The sequence below is a fragment of the Hypomesus nipponensis genome, chromosome 9 (genome assembly GCF_054491055.1).
Source record: "Hypomesus nipponensis isolate SF chromosome 9, ASM5449105v1, whole genome shotgun sequence".
In the NCBI taxonomy this organism is placed as follows: domain Eukaryota; kingdom Metazoa; phylum Chordata; class Actinopteri; order Osmeriformes; family Osmeridae; genus Hypomesus; species Hypomesus nipponensis.
In genome coordinates, this window is record NC_140369.1 from 20,115,103 (window position 1) to 20,137,828 (window position 22,726).

The 22,726-nt window shown below is 39.2% G+C and overlaps 1 long non-coding RNA gene across 1 annotated transcript; it reads left to right on the top strand.

The window, feature by feature from the left end:
• The first annotated feature begins 2,029 nt into the window (after window positions 1–2,029).
• On the top strand, window positions 2,030–13,677 carry LOC146273439 (uncharacterized). The gene is made up of 3 exons (XR_014766625.1): window positions 2,030–2,492; window positions 2,709–2,822; window positions 12,363–13,677. It is a non-coding gene; the product is annotated as an uncharacterized LOC146273439 (long non-coding RNA).
• Window positions 13,678–22,726: the final 9,049 nt, after the last annotated feature.

Here is a 22,726-nt window from a genome sequence, read left to right on the forward strand (position 1 = left end):
AACTGTCTTGATTGTGCAAGGCTTCAAGAAACAATTAGGTATTCAGTGAACAATACAGTAGTTACAGTTTCATCTGTTCTCCTGTCCCTCGTCCATTCATTGAGGGACAGTGAGAGTATACAATACTGTAAACCTTGGCCAATAACTCAATAGGAGCAGGAAACATTTATAGGGCTAACTTCAAAGATCATTTGATCAAAATTATTGTATTCACAAGGGTAATAAGGTAAGGGTAAGGTTGTACAAGTAAGGGTACAAAAAAGGGCTTCTTTCAAAGTTACTTTCAAAGTCAGTTTGCCAATATGTTGCATTATAATTAAATGGTCCCGGAGATCTACAAATGCACTTCACATGCCTGCATGTCTTTTAACTATGTACAATATTGACTCTGATTCTAGAAGGGTCTAGGAATAGTTTTGTTTGTAAAAGTCCAGGAAGTACAAGACACACTTATCTTTTCATCACATCTGAAGTGAAGCCTTGTTAACACATTTCCTTCTGCTCTGTAGTTCTCTTATCGTAAAAGACAACTTCTCCATTGGAGGCCCACAGAAAATCCATTCTCTGCTTCACTGACCTAAACCTTCCGTATTTCACATGAATACACTTGGATTAGCAATCTCTATTAAATTAGTTTGAATTGTGGTCAAAAAATAACTTTCCAAGTCTGCTCCACACAATTACAATTGCAATGTTATTCATAAAAATCCCTAATGGAGTATTGTTTTTTTGATTGTTTGTTCTATATATTGAGTTGTTCCTGAAAATACAGACCAACAAATAAATCTGGAGGGGCGTCCATATCTGCTCATTCAGTGTGAATTCTGTCATCTTATTTCAGTCCCTCAACAGTTTATCAAGTCTGTTTGGGCAGACACTGAAAACACTAATAGAGATGTACAGCAATCACTTGACCTGTAACCACCTCTTATTTCACCTTGAGCCCTTCTGTAGACCACTATACTCCCCAGATCCACATGTAAACACGCACACACCGTTCTTCTCTGTGAAGACCTACTGCAGCTCCTCAATGGTGGTCTGTTTTTTTCCAAGCTCTCGTATAAGTCTGTCTTCCCTTTTCAGGTGTTGAGGTCAGCTCCCTGCAGAACAAGAGGTGTCAGTCCAATTACCCCAAACAGTCATCACGTTGCCACTCCAGGTTGGTGAGGACAAGGGAACTGTGTGTGTGTCTGTGTGAGTGTATATGTTTGGGAGGAAGTGTCATGGGGTCAATCCTCTGACCTTTATGGTTGAATTCATCTTTAGATGGCTGGCCCAGATGTTATAGAATCACTGCTAAAGGCTAAATTCCACCTTGTCAAAAATAAAAATACAGCTTCCTTTGATCTCCAGTTGTGTGTCTTGGTGTGCAGTGTTTATGTGCAACTCTGAACTACAATGACAAGGAACTTAAAATACGTTGCTTCTCAAAAGAGAAAATAATATGTTTATCTGGCACAGTCCTGAATTAAACTTAGTCTTTGTTAAACAAATAAGTCAAACTGAAATTAACCCTCAAAGGAAATTATTTCCAAATGTTTGGCAAAGTTTTCTTAGTCTTGTTCTCTGAAAACATATGTAACTACATCCTATTTTTTTTACTTCACTTAAAGATCGCATGACATGAAAACTTTACTTTAGGAGGTTATTTAACATTAATATGAGTTCCCCAGGTAGGAAATGTTGGTAGGTGTAACCAAGCCCCAGGTATTCTTCTCCGTCTTTGAGAAAATGAAAGCTCAAACGCTTACACCGTGGCTACACCAAGTACGGAAATGTTGCCTTGCGGACGCGGTGTGGACTTAGCAGAGTTCTAATACATTGTAAGCAATGAGCGTGGATACACCAGACGCAGAAACGAAATTTCCGTACGGAAATGTCCGTACGGAAAATGTATAAATAGACTGGCTTCTATTTTTATTATTTTCCGCAAGGTTTGCGTGGCCCTTTTTACGGACAGTCTGTTCATCTTAAATGTAAATCTTTGACGCGTCCAGTGTAGCCGGCTAAATAAAACATCCGCTCCGTCAACGTTTTATTTCCGCACGGCAAAATGTCCGTACTTGGTGTAGAAGTAGCGTTAGTTTGAAAATCTTCTCCTTGTGACAGAAGGTTACCTCCCCTCTCTCTGCTTTGCCCACCCAGATTATCTGGTCCGCCCATGAGAAACTGAGCTATGACCGTGCAAGTGTTTTATCCTCGAGAGACATCATGGCTTGCAAACAAACGAAGCATTGCATTTACTCATTTTTGATTTACAAAGGAAAACAAAAGTATTTTTACAGTTCCTTCATCCGAGCCTCTGAAGACCCAGTGTCTTAATTTTATTTTCTCTGGAAATTCGCGACACAACTTCCCAAAGTTTTGTACGTCTGCGCCAAACATTTCAGCAACGAGTGATTCCTCAACTTGAGCTAATACAAAGTTGGCCTTGCTGAAAGTAAATTCTGGATCAGTAGTAACTCCTTGGTCCAGCTACAAACCTCGGACAAGTAAGTTAACTAACGCTATATAATTTTGTTGCTTTGCTGTATATGGTTCCCGAGCATGCTACCCTTAGAATGTGGCTGTAACATTAGCTCTGCAGCTAACAGCTGAGTTACTGTCACTAATGTAAAGGAAAGGTAGATAGCATCAAGTATGTGTGTGAATACACACAGTGTTGTACACTTCTTTGTTATTTGGATAACCATTCTGCTGTTGTTAAGGCGCGCGCGAAACCCGCCTTTCCCCTCATTGAAATGACTGAATGTGCACCTCTGCAAACAAGAGGCATCTCACAGCAACGGGGCTACAAGCCATTGCGATACATCCAGTGTTGGGTAAGTTACTTCAAAAAAGTAATTCATTACTAATTACTTCATCAATATTGTAGTTAAATTACTTTTGTAATTACTGTCTGAAAAGTAATTTAATTACTCAATAAGTAATGTAATGCATTACTTCTTACAATCCCTAAAAACCTTGGCTGGATAGACAACAGAAAGGAAAGTCTTTCAATAATTAAATACAAGTCAAACTTGGAACAGTTTAGCCTTTTAACTTTTTAAAACATAGCCTACTTATACTTGTAATACTAGTAATACTAATACTAGTAACACGTGTAACCTTCTTTCATCTTTAGTTACCAAACAATATGTGCATAACACAATGCATGACATCACAAGATTCTACAGTACGCAGCAGTAGCATCTCTTCCTGCAATCTAGTTTGCAATATTTTTTTTAAGCTCACCTTCAGACACTTTCTGCACTGGCGATGTAAAATAAAGTTTTGCCTGCTTAACAGGTGTTGCTGAGGTGTTATCTGTCGATGCCAAAGTAAATTCCTAGTCTGTGCAAACTTTCATGATGAACATGGATCACTCAAAACTGTTCGTCAATGCTGCCTTGTGAGGTGCTTAAGTAGGTTACTTGTGCTAGCCGCAGCCGCATATCGTTTTTTCTCCTCAGGACATAGCTTGCACTTTACATTAATGTTCTTGTTAACCTGTGACAAAAAGGTAAAGTACTTGGAATATTTAATTTGGTGAAACAGCTAGAGCTACCTTGCTGCAGCCAAGTCCGAAATCTTCCACTTCAAACAGCCCGCGCTTAATCAGCAAAAACTTGCGTCTCCCGTGCAACTGCACTACAGCTAACGATTTTAAAGAGGCACCCTAATACGATACATTTAGATTTTAATTCAATATTGATTTATACAGAACTGTTTGACTAATTTACAGTATGTAACGCAAATACATTACAAGTAACTGTAATTAAATTACCTAAAAATGAACAGTAATCCCTTTACTTTCAGTGGATAAGTAATTTAATTACAGTAACGCGTTACTTAGTAACGTGTTACACCCAACACTGGATACATCCATTGTAAACATTAGCGCATGGTGCTTGCCTCTCTCCTCCTCATTAGCATTTAAAGCTACAGACACAGAAACAGGGCGTCTTGAGGAAAGCTCATTGTGGGACTGCTCGTAGTGGCTGTAGTTATGCACCTAGGCTGAATTTCGGAAAAGAGACTTCAGAAACAGTATTAGGGGACCACTAAGGCCTATATAAAAGCATCCAAAAACAGCATATCATGTGACCTTTAAATACTGTTCCCAACCAATTATCATTACCACGAAAATCAACTTCCCTATGAAACATGGTTACCAGACAATCTTCTGAAGTGCAAACTTTATAAGATCTTGATACAAATACTTCAAATCTATATAATTTCAAATGTATGCAAAAATAGGTACACACAAATAATTCTGAATAAGCACTTTCAGAATACAGGCACAACAATGATTCCCTAAAGAGACAGTTTGCCCCAGCTGTTACTTTGATGCCAGAGCAACAGGGGAGCTTGTCATACACACACATTAATTAATTAATCAGGTCTTAGTTTCCTTTTTGCATATGGGAGTTTGTGATCAAGTTTAAAGTGGCACAGGATATAAGCCGTGGACATGACTTGGCAATGTAACCATCATACTGGCCTTTAATTAATTGGTTGCTTAACGAGGCGCAGGAGTTGGTGAGGTGGGGGTCATGGATGTGGAGTATCAAACACTTAGCCTATGTCTTTAAGTCACAGAAGAAACCTACCATACTATGCAATAACTAATGTTATGTCAGAAGCTTATTGGTTAGTAATGTTAGTAATTGTCATTGTTAATAGGAGGATGGCAGAAAAAAAGTAGTCAACAATATCTGACTCCAACATTTAACGTGCACTGTCAATTTACTGGTTATCATCAGGCTCCTCAGCTAGTGGTGAGACCAAATAAAGGTTTACTATATGAACAACCCTGCAGCAATCAATGCAACATTTGCTGACAACTGGAAAAACGGACACCTTTGTTTTCCCCTTTGGAAATATATGAGATTTCCTAGTGGGAACTCATAATTGAAGATTGCAGTTGGATGTATGAACCTGCACTGTACAGCATATTATACAGTATTGACATTAGATAGACAGTAGTGTGTTACTGTGTATTGCACAATGTTGCCCTTAGGCAAAAAGTCTATAAATAATCAAACATACCGCTTTAGATAATCATAAACATGCATATTTTTTGAAATATGTTATTTCAATTTAAACACGTTGAAAAGTGATACTTACTAATTGGTGGCACTGTGTCCAAAAGGCCACACCCACTTCAGCCCCTTATTTCATTGAACACAAACAGGTTCAGAACGCATGTCAGGTTATATTATATACATCTTTGGGGCGGTGTGAGTGTGAGGTCCAAAAAAGCAGTTTGTTGCCTGAGGGCAACACCATGCCAACTAAATTACTGATTTTGTTTCCCTTAATGTTAAAGTCAAACTTTCTGTCTCTTAAAGACTGTTGAAAGCCTCATAATTCAAAATTTGCTCAAATCTACTGTGGAATTACCATATCCTACATTTAGAAAATACCCTATACTAAATACACTTCTGTAAAAGCGATGTTAAATAAACCTCAGTGCTTTGTGAAGGGCCACCCTGTACAATAAAAACCAATATGTTTCTGAAGGCCACGGAGTTAGGAAAGCTAGTGTAATAAAAGTGCTCCAGCACAAGTGTGTGTGTTCTGAAGACTCCCTTTCGGCCCCTCACAGCACACTTTGTACTTCTCCTACATAGCCGCCTGGCTCATCTCTCTTTGACTGGCCATGAATTTTTTATTGCGCCTGTTGCTTGCTGCCTTCCTCTCTTTGTGGAGCAGGCATTTCTCTGCCGAGCCTACAAAAAAAAAAAAACACAAGCAGCCTTGACCTTCTCTCTCACTCAGTGAATAGCATTTCTGCAGAGTGGGAGGAGATAGAGGGCAAGAAAGAGGGTGAGAACAAGGCTAGGTTGCTTTGAGTACTGCACTGCAGTGAACTAGATGGAGAAACAGTCAGTCGTCATGGCAACATATTTCAGTCAGGAACACCACGTTGTTTGGAGCAGTTTGACTCTGGTTCAAGTCATAGTCTGAAGCAATTGGTATTGTATCTGCATAGCACACACAATGTAAACAAATACCTCTTTGTGAAGGTCTGGTGAGGATATGGAACTTGATATGGCCAAGACATGGAACAAGGGAGGACAGGGAGTGAGAGAGGAAGAGTTAAAGTGGAACCAGGTGTGTGGACGATACCTGGTGGAGACGGTTGTGCTTTGTCTCCCTCCATCTCTCTTTCTACCACAAGCAGAAAAGGGAGGCAAAGAGACAGAGGAGAAAAAAACAAGTCTAGACATTCCCCCTCCTCCTCTATTTTTTCGCCCTCCCAAACACCATCAACATCCATCACCCTATCCACCTGAGCTCCAACCATGAGCCAGTATTATGACTCCATAGAACTAATAGCTTCAGAAACATGGACAGACCTTGAATTTTTGTGTTGGATGTAGGGGTGGGCGTGGTTAATCGAATATCCGGATATCCTAAAGTAAGTTAGTATTTGAATACTTTTTTCGAATACTTATGAGCGTAGTTTAATTTAAAAAAACATTTTATTGAAAAACCGTCGTGTTGTGAATTCTAATAGTTGTGACGTAAGAAAATGATGAAAACCATCAAAAAAGGTGTTCTGCTGCGAGTCTCCTTTCATTTCATTTGGCGCTACAAGAAGCATAGTGTCCTGGCTAAGCAGTACCTCGCAGCAACCTCAGGTCCTGCAGTCTTTTCTACGCCGGCCTGCTCGTAAATCGACTCCGTACTCGCCTCTCCCCTGAGCATGTTTACATGCTAATTCTCCTGAATAAAAATGCGTATGGCTAATGCAGTTGTGGCTTATTTTTTTTCTTACCAGTAGCCATGTAGAGCTAGCGTAATCGGCTGTTTTATGTTTGCATTGTGTGGTGGCACACCGTATCCTATAGGATTCGGTTCCAAGTTAATATGCAATAGTTCTCCATGTGTGTCTTTTGTTTTTATCGAGAATAGCCTACCCAATGTGTTTAATTCAGTCCAATGTAGCCAACTTTTTATTTCACATAATAATAGGCTAATCGCTTCATCGCCAAATTAAGAGCCTACGTCTGAAGGCGCAGCGTTTTTTCAAGTTCATTGTCTTTTCGTCATGTTAATAAATTGTTCTTTCATTTGTTTTCTTTATTCAACCCTTATTTAATCTAATAGCTTAACAGTCCCAATTATTGCCAGAATGTGTGGTGGTTCATGTGTTTACTGTATGCTTTGCGTCACGTCAGGCTAATTACATAACGGAACCACATTAACAAAATAGATTATCCGGATATTTGAAAATAATTTCGGATACTATTCGAATAGTGAAATCAGTTAAAATCTCCATCCCTAGTTGGATGCGGCATAGTCAAGATCAGCACATGGTTAAACGTAGGTTTTCCATTATACAGCCATGTAAGAGAGTGTATGACAGTATTTAACATGATTGACTGAGGCGCAGTCTGCATTTTTTTTCCCACCAACGTGCAGCATTGTTTTCACCTTTGGGGTCTGCCCCCTGATCAGTCAAGTGTGGTGGTGGCAGTCACTCTGACCAGGTTGATTGCATGTGTTTCTAATACCCATTTCTCTGGCCTAGATTGTTATGGTGAGTTGTGTAATTTATAAAAAGCTTCTCCATGACTCGGCCCAATAGCTCAAAAGGTCCTTGTTCAAATTATTTCCCAAATGTTGCCCACATAAACAACAGGTCACTCATGACTCCCTAACCAAAAATTGGCCACATTCACACATAGGTGGCACTATAGGCATCGCCCCAGTTTATCCATTTTCAAAGTGATAGCATTTCCACCACGAGTCAACATTTTCAGAAGTGTGTTATACATGCCTTATTCCTAATGGCCAAGGCATAAGCGAACTAAACGACTGCTAAGGGCCCCCGTGGCCACCACAGGACCCCCAAGAGCAAATTAAATTACAGTTTAATGTTTATATATATATATATATAAATATATAAATAAACTAGGGATGGGCATTTGATTAAATTGTCTTAATCGATCGTCGGTAGAATTAACGATTGATTTTCGATTAATCATTAACATTTTTACATTAATATTCACTATTTATAGGCTATATCAAAATGCAGTGAAAATAGAAAAAAACAACGTGTTTCCACATTGAGATCTGTATTACAAGAAGAACAACTATTTCTGTAACTCCTAGAAGCGGATCCGACAGCTAGAAGCCGGTGCTCAAACACAACTGACCCTCGTTTTTTTTCCCGGCTAATTAACAAAGCTTCATAAAAACCTTTGCCCTCAATAATACTTAAGGGTAGCATATCCATCTCAATGGACTTAAAAAAAAAATGGAAACAAATGATATTTAAACATTAAATACTTTAATTTTGCTTTACATTAAAATCATACAAACGACTTTGGCTCTCCCTCTTCCAGCCTTCTCAATACCTTGATATGTTTCTCTCACTTTTTTTATTACTCAGCTCATGGGGGCCAGGATATTTTTACAGGGGCACTGGCCCCTGAAGGCCCCCATGTAGAACCACCCCTGCTAAATACGCAAGGCATTCCTCATCTCCCCACAAATTCATCCACTCTATGTACTAATGCTGGCCATCCATCTGACTCAAAAGACAACAAATGATAGCAGAGCTGGCAGTTACCCATAAACAACACCAAGATATGTAGACAACATGTACCGTATTTTTGGGAAAAAGAACCACGGTTTATAACCCGATTTTATATTTTTCTTGTGGCGCGGTTTATATTTTGAAGTGACTTATATACCGTTTTGATAACAAAACAACAGTAGAAAACACTTTTTTTAAAATGCCATTTAAAGCCTGTTTCCGGTCCAAACGCGCCCGCAGGCCAGAACCAATTCCCCCTCCTGCCCAAGTTATAAAATGTTTTTAGACTGCTACACATTCCATACATCATTGGAAAGCTATGATTCTTGTGCTTGCATTGCTGTAATCCAGGGGTTCCCAATCCTGGTCCTCGGGCCTCCCTGCCTTTCATGTTTTAGATGTTTCCTTGTTCCAACACACCTGATTAAAATGAATGGTCGTTAGCATGTTCCTGCATAACTAGATAACGACCCATTCATTCACTCGTGTTAGAAGTGTTAATTAATTTATGAGAAATTGTTGGTGATTGCGTTCACATCAACTCTACAGACATCCTCGTATTAAAATAATTATAATAATTTACCTTGCTTAGTGTGCACACTGTTAGATCCAGTGGAGAACAATTCCACTGCTCATCTTACTGGTATGATCATGATGATGCACCTGTGCACGCTCTGTACTGGTAGCTAGAGGAAACGAACGATTTGTTCATTTCCCGACTCTGTCTTTCTACGAGTCTTGGGATCATTTTTTCACATGACCTGCATAGGTTCTGTACTGGTAGCTAGAGTTGACAAACGATTCGTTCATTTCCCGACTCTGTCTTTCTACGAGTCTTTGGATCATTTTTCACGTGACTTGCATAGGCTCTGTACTGGTAACTAGAGGAAACGAACGATTTGTTCATTTCCAGGCTCGGTCTTTCTACAAGTTTTGATCATTTTTCATGTGACCTGCATAGGCTCTGTACTGGTAGCTAGAGGAAACGTACGATTCGTTCATTTTTCCCGACTCTACGAGTCTTTGAATCATTTTTCACATGACCTTTATTGTATTTTTTTGTAGAGGAAACAGTTTCCTCATTCCCTTTTGCGTGGCAGCTGGTTTATTAAGACGTGAATGATATTCGCTCAAGTCATCATACTGACTGGTTTTGTTATTTTAACTTTACATTTACACTTAGTTTAGTGCAGTGTAATTGTTTGCTGTGATAATTAAATGCTAGTGTGATAATAAATTACCAAATTATACAAACTGTCATGATACATTATTTTAATGCCCCCCCCCTCATTGAAATGAACAAATTATTCGAAAAAAGATTCGTTCATTTTACTGAATGAGATTCAAAGAACCGAATCAGTAAAATGATCCGAACTTCCCATCACTAGTGTCAATTCTGACTGCATACGTCATTGCTGCCGGGTGCCCTTATAAGGAGCTGTCGGGGCGTGTATGTATGCAAATTCAGGAGCACGAGGACACGCTTTCAATTTAAGAACACTTTTCGACGGGAGCACAGCTCAGAAAACTTCTGCTGCGTAGGAACACATTTTCAAGCGTTCATGAATTTAGTGGATGTCTTTTTTGTATGTTGTTTTTCCGAAGCCCGGAAGAAACATTTTAGAAGAAACGTCAGAAAATGTTCGAGAATGAGGCGCATTGTTCCCCTATCAAGTGCGGCATATTTTCCAGTGCGGTTTATACTCAGATTTACGAACACAAAGCTCCTATTCTGGTGGGGTGCGGTTATTTTTCGAAATATACGGTACATATGCATACAGTCTAAATAGTGTCCACTAAATTTAGTACTAAAGTTACACAGGGCTCTCAAGCAGGGCCGGCCCAAGGCATAAGCAAGCTAAGCGACTGCTTACGGCCCCCGTGGCCACCACAGGGCCCCCAAGAGCACTTTAAATTACAGTTTAATGTTTTTATATATATATATATATATATATATATATATATATATATATATATATATATATATATATATATATATATATAATTTGGGCCGGCCCTGTATTCATGTCACATGTCAATGGGGGCTGAGCACCCCTTAAAGGTCTGATTCTAGAATCGTGGCTTGCAAGCATGTGTGTCTGTAAGGGAAACTGACATACAGTGTGCACATGCATTAGTCAGGTATCCAATCTCACACTTTCATACTGTTTCTCCTGTGGTGAACCTTCTGTTTGTTGTTATATGTATTTGTTTTCCATCCTATAGATAATGTATTTTGGTCACCAATTTAATGGTCAGCAATTAATAGTTTAATCAAGTTTGCTGATCAAAACTCAGATGTAGTTTTATGTTTCTGTCATGTTTTGATAATATTTCTATAGTGCATATTTGACCATATTTTTTACTTTCCCTATATATCTTCATTACTCTTATCTGCCACTATATCTTTCATGCTTTGTGTCTTTCTGTTAGTCTGTGTCTGCAGAGGCTCTTTATTGGTAGGAAGGGGCATATGTCTTGACTAAGTATACATTATTCCCTATGGAGAGACCTTGCTGGTTCCCGTCCATCTCAACGATAGACATTCATGTTGACCAAAATTGTGCCAGCCAGCCAGTGCCCTGGCTACTGCCAGAACTACACTTAGCAGCACTGACTCAAAAGGAATTGTTAAAGAAACTCCTATAAATATTTTAGCATTTGGAGCCTGCATCATCCACCAAGATAAAAGCTAGGAAGCTTGTAATATGTACGTCAACGAGACGGACTGATCAATAATAAACAACATTACTGTGGCATCCAACCCAAACTCTGGGCCAGCGTCTGATCTGTGGCACAGTGGGGATCCTCGGGCAATCCCAGAGTGCTGCAACTGAATGGAACTGAGAATTCACTTGGGGACCAACCCACTCATTCTTTGAAGAAATTGTGTCATAATGGTATAAAAAAAATCTAATCACTCAGATGCATACTGTAGAATCAGTTACTTAAAAAATGGGTGAGAAAATGAAGGTTTTAACGTTCAAATGAGACCTCAGGAACTAAATTATCATATAGCCAATGACTTACTTTGAATTGCGGATTTACATCTACTCTATATCAGGGGTTCCCAATCCTGGTCCTCGGGCCTCCCTGCCATGCATGTTTTAGATGTTTCCTTGTTCCAACACACCTGATTCAAATGAGTGGTCGTTAGCATGTTTCTGCATAACTAGATAACAACCCATTCATTGGAATCAGGTGTGTTGGAGCAGGGAAACATCTAAAACATGCAGGGCGGGGAGGTCCGAGGACCAGGATTGGGAACCCCTGCTCTATATGGTTATTTCTGCAGCAGGTAACCCTACTGTATGGACCCCAGACCAAAAAGAGTTTAACTGTTTTGGAACTAATTTAATCTGCCATCAAATGCCTTATTCTTTTCATTCCAAATAAGAAAGACTCTTATCAGGACTACCTGAGCTACAAGAAATTACAATAGTATTTGTAAATAGTTACCTTAATAATTATATAGCTATAGCAATAAGAATTTGTTCTGCCAAGCAGAAACTTGAAACATAACTCTTGTAGGTAGAGCAGGTGTCAAATTTGGAAGGACATTTAAAAAATTGAATATAACTAGACTTGACATATGAGGCAATAGTCATGCAAATGGTATAGTTGATGTTTCTTTTGGAACATCAACTATACCTTTCAGGCAAGTGATTTACTCTGGAACTCATAGGTGGGTAGGTGCAGTAAAAAAAGTCACAGACTGAGAATTTGAAAAAATGTTTCATATCACTGTGGGACCACAATAAGCAGTAAAATAATGCAACTGTCTCATGAGTTCGGACACAAAATTGTAATCTTCCTGTTTTCATTGTAGGTAATATTATTATGTTTAAGACCTATGGCACTGGAGAAAACAATCCTGGACATAGCCACAAGCAAAAACTGGATCAAAGACGGCATCAAAGAATTATTTGATTGGTGGAGAAAAGACCCTGACCAACTGCTAAATGGATTCAAGCTGACCTTCAGACACCTCACCAACTCACACCCTCCGATGCTAACACACCAAAATGGGATTATATTGATGTGGTGTATAACGTGATCATTTAATTCCTAACCTGCCCAATTAATTATTAATAATAAGCATTAAACTTCTGATGATGAAGCCTGGGAAAGACCTATTGCTAATAGATCGTTGGGGAACGAAAATTGAACAAAAAATATCTCCTATTGCCTTTGACATTCTGCAGCCTGTGACTGTTATAAATTAATCAGTTTACATGGCTGAAGTGTAGGTAGTTTGATTTTCCTTTTTTTCATCTTTCTTCTCATCTTATATCTGATACGTAACACATTATAGTCTTTTGAATTAAATGTAATGGTTAAATCAAGTTCTTTAACATTGTCCATGTTTAGAATTTGATTGTAGCACTACAAAATGGTACAGTACAGGACAATTCTTTAAAAACTGATGTGCTCTATAACATGAGATATCTGAGCATTGTACGCTGCTAAAGACAACTGACCAGAGAAGACCAGAGTCCAGAGAAAACTAGCAACACAAGGTGGAGGCCCGACCATCAGCTTCCTTGATAAGGGTCATACATCATCCAGCCTACAACTAGGACACCAACCAACCCTTATCCAACCTTTACCACCTTTTCTAGTCAAATGTCTAATGATGGTTAGAGGGAGACGGAAAGAAAATGGGGCCCTTCTGACACCCATGTGAAGGTGATGTGCAGGTGCAAAGCTGATATAATAGAAGGAAAGTAGATTTGTGCCTCTGAGTGGAAAGGTAATTTATCATGATTACAAGTAAAAACTGGATCTAGGCCTGTGACAGGCATTAGAATTACATTTAGGGCTCTGGCCATTTTGGCTCTTGAAAATGAGTTTGCAGTCTTTGCATCGCTGACCCCCAATTTACTTGGACTCACTAATCCCTATGTGAGTCAAGTTGTTGCCACCCCAAGACAGCAACAGCTGTTATGCATTTTAATGATTTCACTTTAAGAAATGTAACTGTCCTGTTATATAGACTATCCATGTTGATTGTGAGATGTTATAAATAATTATGCATTAATAATGTTTTGTTTGCCTTTTTTGGTGTGCCATTTTTGCAACCATTTTGAATGGTCCATGTTGTTCACTCAAATTTGAAATGTTATCCTATTAAATTTCCTGAATACCAGTTAGACCATCTTTGTTTTGGACATTGATTCAGCACATGGTCCAGAGTTCACACAATTCAGTTTTAGTTTGGTGTTACAAGGTAGGCTCATTGCTTTCAAATGGATAATGTTAGCCTTTAAAAGGTGGATAATCAGCTATGCTGGTTTCACTTTGCCTCCTGTTTTGCTGTCCTTCATTCCTGCTTAGTATTCCAACAGTAGCACCACATTAAAACTTGAAGTGAGCAAAGCAATTAGATAGCAAGAACACAGATAATTTACTAGAAAGTTTGCACAACTGCATCCCACAGGGCTAACAATTGCAAATTAAGGTGACATTTGTACCTAGGGTTAGAGGTAGTCTGAAAAGGAAATATAATACTAAGGTTTTCTAAGGATATGGAGGTGTTGTGTTTTGTGTGTAGAGAATGTAACTCATTCTTTCTGGCTGAGATGTCAGTGTTTTAGGAACGTTTGGATTGTTGGTAACATGACACTAGCTACAATACCCACCTTGGTAGCTTTGATTTGACAGATTTATTTGCGTTTTATCCCCACGCACTCCGTCACTGAAAAGTTTATCACACGTTCATTCAGGACTCGTGTCAGAGCTGTTTTGAAAATTTTAGCTTTTCTCCTCCTAGGAAAAGTTGACAACTACATAAAAGACTAAATAAAATAGAACAAACTTGAGATATAATGGCAGGCCTAAGCAATTATAATATGACAGGCTAGGCATCTTGAACATCAGAAATATAACTCACACACAATTTTTTCAGCTAATGTACTGTAAGTTCTGCTTTGGAAACAGAGACACAGAACATTGATTCAACTCATTCCAATATAGTTATATAATGCCATTGTTCAACTTGTGGAACTTGTGGCCACTTGTTTCTTTGTACCCTAATGCATCCTTACACACAGGTACAACTAGTACCTGGGACTGGGAAAACCTCATACTTATATACTCAAACTAGTACGTACTCGAATCTGAAGTGATGTGGCAGTCATTCACTTGCCATGGTGTGCCACGGCTAAAGAAGGGAGGAGCTGTAATACAAGGAGACAGATTCAGGTCAGTCACTTACAGCTGGTATGAATATGTTAGGAGAGGGAGAAGATGCTGCATGTTACACTGTTTAGATGTACTGGAGGGAGAGAGGGAAGGGAAGGAAACAGAGAGATGAGAGAAAGAAAGGGGGATGGAAATGACACACAGAGAGTGCTGAGAGGAAGAAGAGAGATGACAGAGAAAGGGAGACCAAAGAAAATGTGAAAGGGCATGAAGAGGGAGACTGAGAAAGAAAAGATGGAGAACATGATAATTTGTCAGAAATACAGAATAGAAAGAACTAGGAAAGGAGCACAGTGGTTGTGCAAGATATTGACATGGAGAAAAAGAGGAAGAGGGAAATGGCAAGGAAACATTTGATACGGGAAGAGAAAGGGGGAACTGGAAAAAAGAGAGAAAGCACATGCAAAATGCAGAAGCAAGAGGGGAGTTGGAACGGAGAGCAAGATGGCAATTGACGTGAAGAGAGAATGACAAGAGAAAGAAAGATTAGCCAGTAAGACAGAGTAAGAAATAAATAATGGACAAAGGTGAGATGGCAGATGTAGATGACTGAGAATGGCAACACTATCCTCTAGGTTCTAATAATTTAATACTCACTTCTTTCTACAGTATACTTTATGTAAGATTAGTGATTTGTAGCTTTTTGAATGAAAAAAACGTTATTTTTCACATCCGTTTTGCTGTATGTAAATACTATTACCTTTGGAAATACTTACTCCAAGTGTTTTTAAAGATGTGTCCCAACTTGATTCTTTGCTCTGAATAAAGTTTTACAGGACAGACATGATTCTTACGAGGTAGGGCACAAGGTAGAGTATACATGGCTTACTTATATTAAAACATCTACATAAGTACCTGTACCATGGCACAACATTTCAATAACCTTCTGAGACAGCTATTTGTTTGTGCCCGAACAAGTGGTTCTAACCAGTCAGCGTCCTATGAGAAACTACCGTCAGGTAGGGGGACGGTTTGAGTTAGCCCATGATAGATGGTGATAGACACATGGTTCATCCAATCACCAGGCAAGTTTTTTTAAGTGCCCTTTACAAACAGTTTCCAAGGACACCTTCCCAGTTGGATATGTTTAACAAACCATCTTAAAGTCAGGTTATACTTTCATGGAAATCACAAATTATATCTTACTTTGGCTTCTTAATAATAGCACTCAATAAATGTTTTGGGGTTTTTAATCAAATAATTTGACTGATTCAAAGTGTGTTTCCAATCTACTAAGCCTAATGATACGATATACAGAAACAGCCGTTAAAGTGAACTGTAATATGGTCGCTAGGTGTAGAGTGTTAACATAAAAAAGTATTCTGTTTACAGAGCTCTCTGAAGGGTCTCAGACCTTTCCTATTTATCTTCATAGAATAACAATTCCTTAGAGGAGAATTGTGGTTTTGTTCTCTCCCTCTTTTTCTCCCAGTGTCCAGTGCCCCCTAGTTTTACACAGTTAAAACTACAAGTGTCCTAACTTCACAGATTAACCCCATAGTCCCACTATCTCCCACAGTAAACAACATTAAACTAAAACATTCAAAAAACACATCTTGCTTCTTAACACTTACTTACCAACACCTGTCAGTGTGTTGATTTGGGGAGGGAGGGGGACAAGAGGGTTGTGGCAACAATAAAAAGTTTATTTTTCAACGAGGTCATTATCTGTGCCCTCACCTTTGGCCTCATGTCCACACACACACACACCACAACCCCTTGATGGAAACAAACACTGTCTAACATTCTATCAAGACCCCTTTCTTGTCTCTTCTCCATTTGTCTTTTATATATCCATTCAGAGATAAGTAGAATTTAGATAACAATTATACTGGGTAGAGGTGTAGGGGATGCCTAAGTTATGTTAGATGGTCCACTGTTGTTCCTAGGTGTTTTGTATATCTTGTGTCTGACTCATTTCGTGGATGCATAATCATAACCAATATTAAAATTCTTAACCAATAGGCTACACATTTATAACCCAGTTTCAACTTGGATGACTTTATTTTAGCCTATTTGATATTCCAAATGAATGTTAAGAAATTGTACAGTAATAAGTAATCTTCATCTACAGTGTACATCATGGTACAGTGTAAGAACTGTACCATGGGGAGACATTTAGTCATTTAGTCATTACAACTATACATGCAGACGACCTACAGTTGGTATCCTGCAGATACGGTAGATACTGAAAGAAATACTAGCCATCCTGCAATTTTTATTGTATTGGTAGTGTTGCTCAGCAGAATCAGAAGAGCATCATCAGCACACAATACAATGAAATCCAATCATTCGTATTGTAATATTTGAAAATCTGGATCAAGTCGCTAAAGTTTGGGCGACTTGTTTTGCAAAGATTGTTGCTCCTACCCAGAAAATGATTGATGGGCGGTATGGGGTTGTCAGGATTATTCACTCCCTTCAGGAATAAACTAGTGCAGTGCCCATTGGTGGCACCTATTGGCCGCGAATGCTTGTGCAATGTTCGTTGGTGGCTCATGAGTTCCATGGCTCCAGCAGCAATTGGGTGTATATATTTGTTTATTTTGTGTTGCAAATCACTCATCCAAGCAACTTCACATAAAATACTGCACAACCTTGGGTCCTGAGCAATACACCAGCTGATTTTCAACTTCACACAGAAATTCTTGCCTTTATAGTAAGATGTAATTGACACAATTCTAAGAGATGAAGGCAATGTCTTTAGAATAACTGTACATTCTTGTAAATAGAATGGTTAGCAAAACTTAAGTTCCTTTATGGAATTTAAGAAAGATTTTCTGTATACACACATTGCTTTGCTTTAGAGCATCCCATAGTTTGTAGACATATCCACTCTGCCACTCATGAATAAATGTTGGTCTCAACTGGACAACCTTATTATTTCATTTAAGAAGCTACACTTTTGTGTTAAGATCTATTTTTTTCATAAAGCCTTTGTTCAAACCCCTTCTCCCCCTTGTGTTTGCTCTCTTCCTCCCATTGCTATTTCTATTCCACCTGCTGACTCTCTGTTGCCCAATCAGTCAACTCTTACCCCTAGTTTCTTTCTCTAAATGTCTCTGTCTCTTTTGCTTTCAGCCCCCTCCCCCCTTTCTCTCCCCTCCGCTTGCTCTCACTCTCTTTCTCTGTAAGCACAGTCATCCCACCATTGATCCCCCTCTACCCCCTTTCCCTCCTCATCTTCTTTTGTTGTTTTCCCCTCTTTCTTTTTCAGTAGGATCTTTCAGGGGGATCGCCACGTCCCGAACCAACGAAGCAGAGCAATTGCCTGTTATCAGTGGTCGATTTTTCATGTGTTTGTAAATTGCTTTGTATTGACACTCTGTCAGAAAAAGGTTGTCACGGCAACCCACACCACCGTGCCACTGTCATGATGCGGATCTTGGGTCTACCATGGTGTGGGGGAAGTGAGGGACGTGGCGTGCAGTCGTAAGGGGTGAAATGTGTTTGTGTGTGGGGGGTGGGGGGGGTTGTAGGTCTGGGATCATGGATTTACTCAAGAATGTAAAAAGGACTCTCAAATGAAATCTTATAGGATCGAAGAGGTAACAGGTTACCATAATTTGTTAACTCCATATAATTTTTTGATTATTACATTTCTCTGTAGAACTTCAAATTTGTGATGGTTATTGATAGAATGCATTCTATTGTGTACCGGTATGTCTGTGCAAGCGTTTGTGCATGTGTGTGTCTACAGTATGTATGTTTTGTGTGTTTGTCATTGGATTTCCTTCCATCAGTAAATGTTCTATTATAGGGTGTTTTTACTCAGTAAATAGGTTGTTCCTACAACCAGAACACCTCTGTCGCTATCCGCTGCAGGAAAGACGGACACCGAGGCCTGTACGTGTCAAAAGGAGGGGGGTCAGGTCGTCAGCTTTCAAGTCAAAACTCTCTTCTCGTTTCTTTCTCCATCTCTCTCTTTGTATTTACCTTTTCCATTTCTTTTCATTTGTCATCGTTCTCTCTTCATCTCTGTTCCTCTTTGTCTGTGTTGCTGTCCATTTTTGGTCGTCACATCCACTACTCCTTTTTCTGTCTTGCTTTCTAATTTCCTCCACTTACACAAATCAATCTACCTGCGGCAGCTACCTTTGCAAACTACATTTCGTAATCATGACTATCATTTACTCTCTCTTAGTTGTCTTTAGGATCTCTACCATGTGGAAATTATGCCTCATGCATCATGGTGTGTGCCATCATCTATGAGTATTTGAATCTTCTTGAGTCCTTTTTGCACTCTATGCTATTCTTAGTGGTGCACAAAATCAACACCACACAGAAAAGATGAAGAATGTGATGGTATGTTTATGTACCCACCTACGCAACATGTTGCCAACATATGTATAGATGCTACAAGATGTTTAAATAAGAGAGAGTGTGAAAAGATAGTGTCAACAACAATGTTTACAGGTAATGTACAGGATAAGGAAATAGTTTATAAACGTATGCACTCTCACTATGAAAGAGGTTGGGTCTGCATTTCAACATTCAGATAAAAAGAAGGATATGCATTGTTCAGATTACACCTATGGTATGGCAACATGTTGATACATAGGTCATCTAAGCAAAACTAGAGCCAGACATCTCCTTTATACATTGTTTAAAATAATAATTATGGAAGGCTGAAGGTTGTGCTATAAAGGATGGAGGACGGGACAAAAAACAGGGACCTAAGGATAGTGGTGGGAATACTGCAGCATATACATATACAGTATATCATGCACGAGAGGCAAGAGACAGCAAGTGGGAAGAACATAGAATAGCGTGATCATGAGGATGTGAGTAAGAAAGAGAAAACATGGCAGAGAAATTAGACTGATTACGTAGGATAGGATGATGGACGTTCTATAGCACCACCTTTTTGATGTCCAGCCAAGCCTTCTGGCAGCTGCCTTTCTACAAAGACTCATGCACACACACTTGTCTGTGGCTCAGCTGGCGCAACATGCCTCATCCATTAGAACATGTCTTCTAAGATGCCAGAATCACCAAATAAATACTCGCCAAATCAATGCGCCACCTAGCCCAGTCAAAAAAAGAAAAGTATGCATTCCAACTGAATCAGATCTAAATCATATTTCAGATGCCACATAATGGTGAGGGTTATTTTGAAAGAAAAAAAAATCTAGTTTGGAATGTAACAAACGACCACTTCTTTACATGTAAATGGTCACATTGTCTACCATGTAACTGTATAGCAATACATTTAGTAAGAACTTTGTAGTTACTTGGGAACTTCATTACAGTTCAACAGTACAAATTAATTCTCAAATCAAACTTGATATTGGGGAGGTTGGGCTTTCCAATGGGGTTTGTTTACATGAATCATGTTTTGATAACACAATCTTCAACTGCCCCTTTACAACATCCGCTTACCCCTGCCCTCCCCACTTTAGTCCTAACACTTAAATCACAGTTTTTATATACAAATACCTTCCATGTTGATACTGTAAGTATTGCTATATTGTTGTTGACGCATTGGAGGCTCATCCAATTAACCAGCTTTCTTGGGCGTATTCCTAAACCTCAGCAGGCCCATCGACCAACAACTGAGAGGGCAGCATAGGAGTTCTCCATTCTCATTGGTAGATTATAGCAAAGAGATGTTAGACAGTGAGAGATGGAGCATTGCTGGAGAACTGGACATAATTATTGCTTTAATGTGTTGCTTCATTATCAACCAAATGGTCATTGTATTCTACTGGTAGGCTGCAAAGGGACATTGGGGAAACGAAATCCTCAAACAGCCTTGCTCCACCAAGCATCTTTGTTTCACAACTGGAACCCCATTTTGGTGGGGCTCAAAGAGTTTACCAGGAGAAACTCTTGATGGGCCTCAAACGTCAGTTATTAAATGATTGCACTTTACTCCGGGTGTAAGATAGCCTGGTCCTAACCAGACTCTCGTACATTTCATTTGTACAGAGTCTGGGCTCGCTCCATTGACAAGTGTTGACTTCCTTGTAGGCGTATACTCTGTGAAGTTTAAAACTATTGGATGTGCCTCGAGCCACTCTGATCTGCCATAACAGATTGCCAGCGTTCGCCTTAGCCTATTCCTTCACCACTACTGTAACAGAGCTAGCTCCCGTAGCTGGAAAATCAAACTGTTCCCGAACCCCGTGGGGAGGAAGGCCACAACATCATGGCCACCAACAAAACTCTGCAAAACTTGTTCTTGCTCTGGCTTTAGCTTATGGATATTTGGCAGCGTTGCCACAACGGACCGAATGGCTTCGCTCGCATCTTTCTCCTTCGCCATTACAGACCTACAACACTAACAAGCGCACAACATCAACGTCCTCCTTCTCAGCCGGTCCCTCGGTTCGCTGATTGGACAGGTAGAAAGTTAACCTGAGACATCTGACTTGCGTACCTCATTCCCAGACGGAGTACAGAAGCAAAATCAAAATTGAGCGGAAGTACGTAGGAGGGCAGAGCCAGGCTAGGTGTTAGAGGTTTAAAATGCACTTTTGAGGTTTGTGTTGTTAAATTGTAACTTGTTCAACTACATGCTCTTATGTTTCTTATTATTATTATGTATTACTTATTTCGTTTTCACAATGTATGCTTCATGTTTTGGCTACCCACAATGTTTGGGGATATCTCGTTGTTGACTTATGCACTTTTGTAAAACCGTACATTCATCATATGTATTAATATTGCATAGTTTTGCATTAGCAGTCTGTTTCATTAGGCCTACTCTTTATAGTACAATAACAACATACAGTATTTCAAATCGCCTACAGTTAGTACAACTACAAAATATAATTCTGCTGGTGCAATCTGTAGTACAAGACATCTCAAAAAAACTAAAAGGTAAATTTCACTGATACTCAATTACAAATGGTTAATTGAAATGTCATGTTACATTTTACAGTAAAAAACTAACACTGAAAATCGATAGAAACATTGTTAGATGCCAAATGTTGTGTAGGAATAGGTTGTAGTGGTAGCCTACTCTTGATCAATTCTCAGCAATTTAGCAACAATTGGATGCAGCTAATGTCATTTTAACCTGCTTTTGTTGTGGTGAGGTTGTTGTGAAGACAGGAAAAATAGCATTTGCTGGACAAAATGAAACAGAACTAGAAAAGGCTGTTCCTGCGAAACAGCAGCGAGAATGCTGAAAACCTGAATGGGGATAGCTGACCATGATAAAAAAGCTGAAAATTCTAAACATTTTCAGAAAGTTATAAGCTGAAGCTTCAAAGCGACCGAAAGGTATTTTAAATAGGGGCTGGAGCTGGACGAAGGCATAAAACGACAGAAAAGAGAAGAAAAACGCTAAACAAAGTGAAACAAATCAGAAAGAAGAGAAACAATGCATAAAAATGTGAACATTTAGCAAAACAATATTTGCTGGAGTTTCAAAAGGCCTGAAATGTATGTTAGAAAGGACCTGCAGGAAGATGACGGCAGAAATACAGAAAAGATAAGAAAAATGCAAAAGTACTGGCAGTTAGAAGGTACCACTGTGAAAGTTATTTTTGAAAGGACCTGGTGCAAGATGAAAGCAGAAAAAGGAAGAAAAGAAAAAGAAAAACAAAAAAGGGAAAAATTCAGAAAGATGAGATGCAGGAAAATGTGAAAATTTAGCAGAAAACCAGTTGCTGAAGTCTGGGTGAACGAATTTGAAGGTAAAAGGACAACACTGGAATGACTTGAACTTGCTGGAAAAACGTAGCAACTGTTGGTCATTGGCAACAGACTGGCAACATTTCTAACCTAGAATCTAGGTTTCAGGTTCAAGACGGAGGAGAAACTAATCATGCGTGCCTGCACACCCAGTCCTGTTCAGACTTAATTTAAGATGAAATCAAAATGATAATTCATAGTGCAGGGTTGCCGATGTTGTCGTTGTCCCTGGTGAGTTTTTTAAACGTAAATAATAAGATCATGCTACATCTAACCAGCGGATCAGTTCTTGCAAGTGTGTCAAAGTGGTATGTTTTAACACCGTAGGCTTGAATAATAACCGAA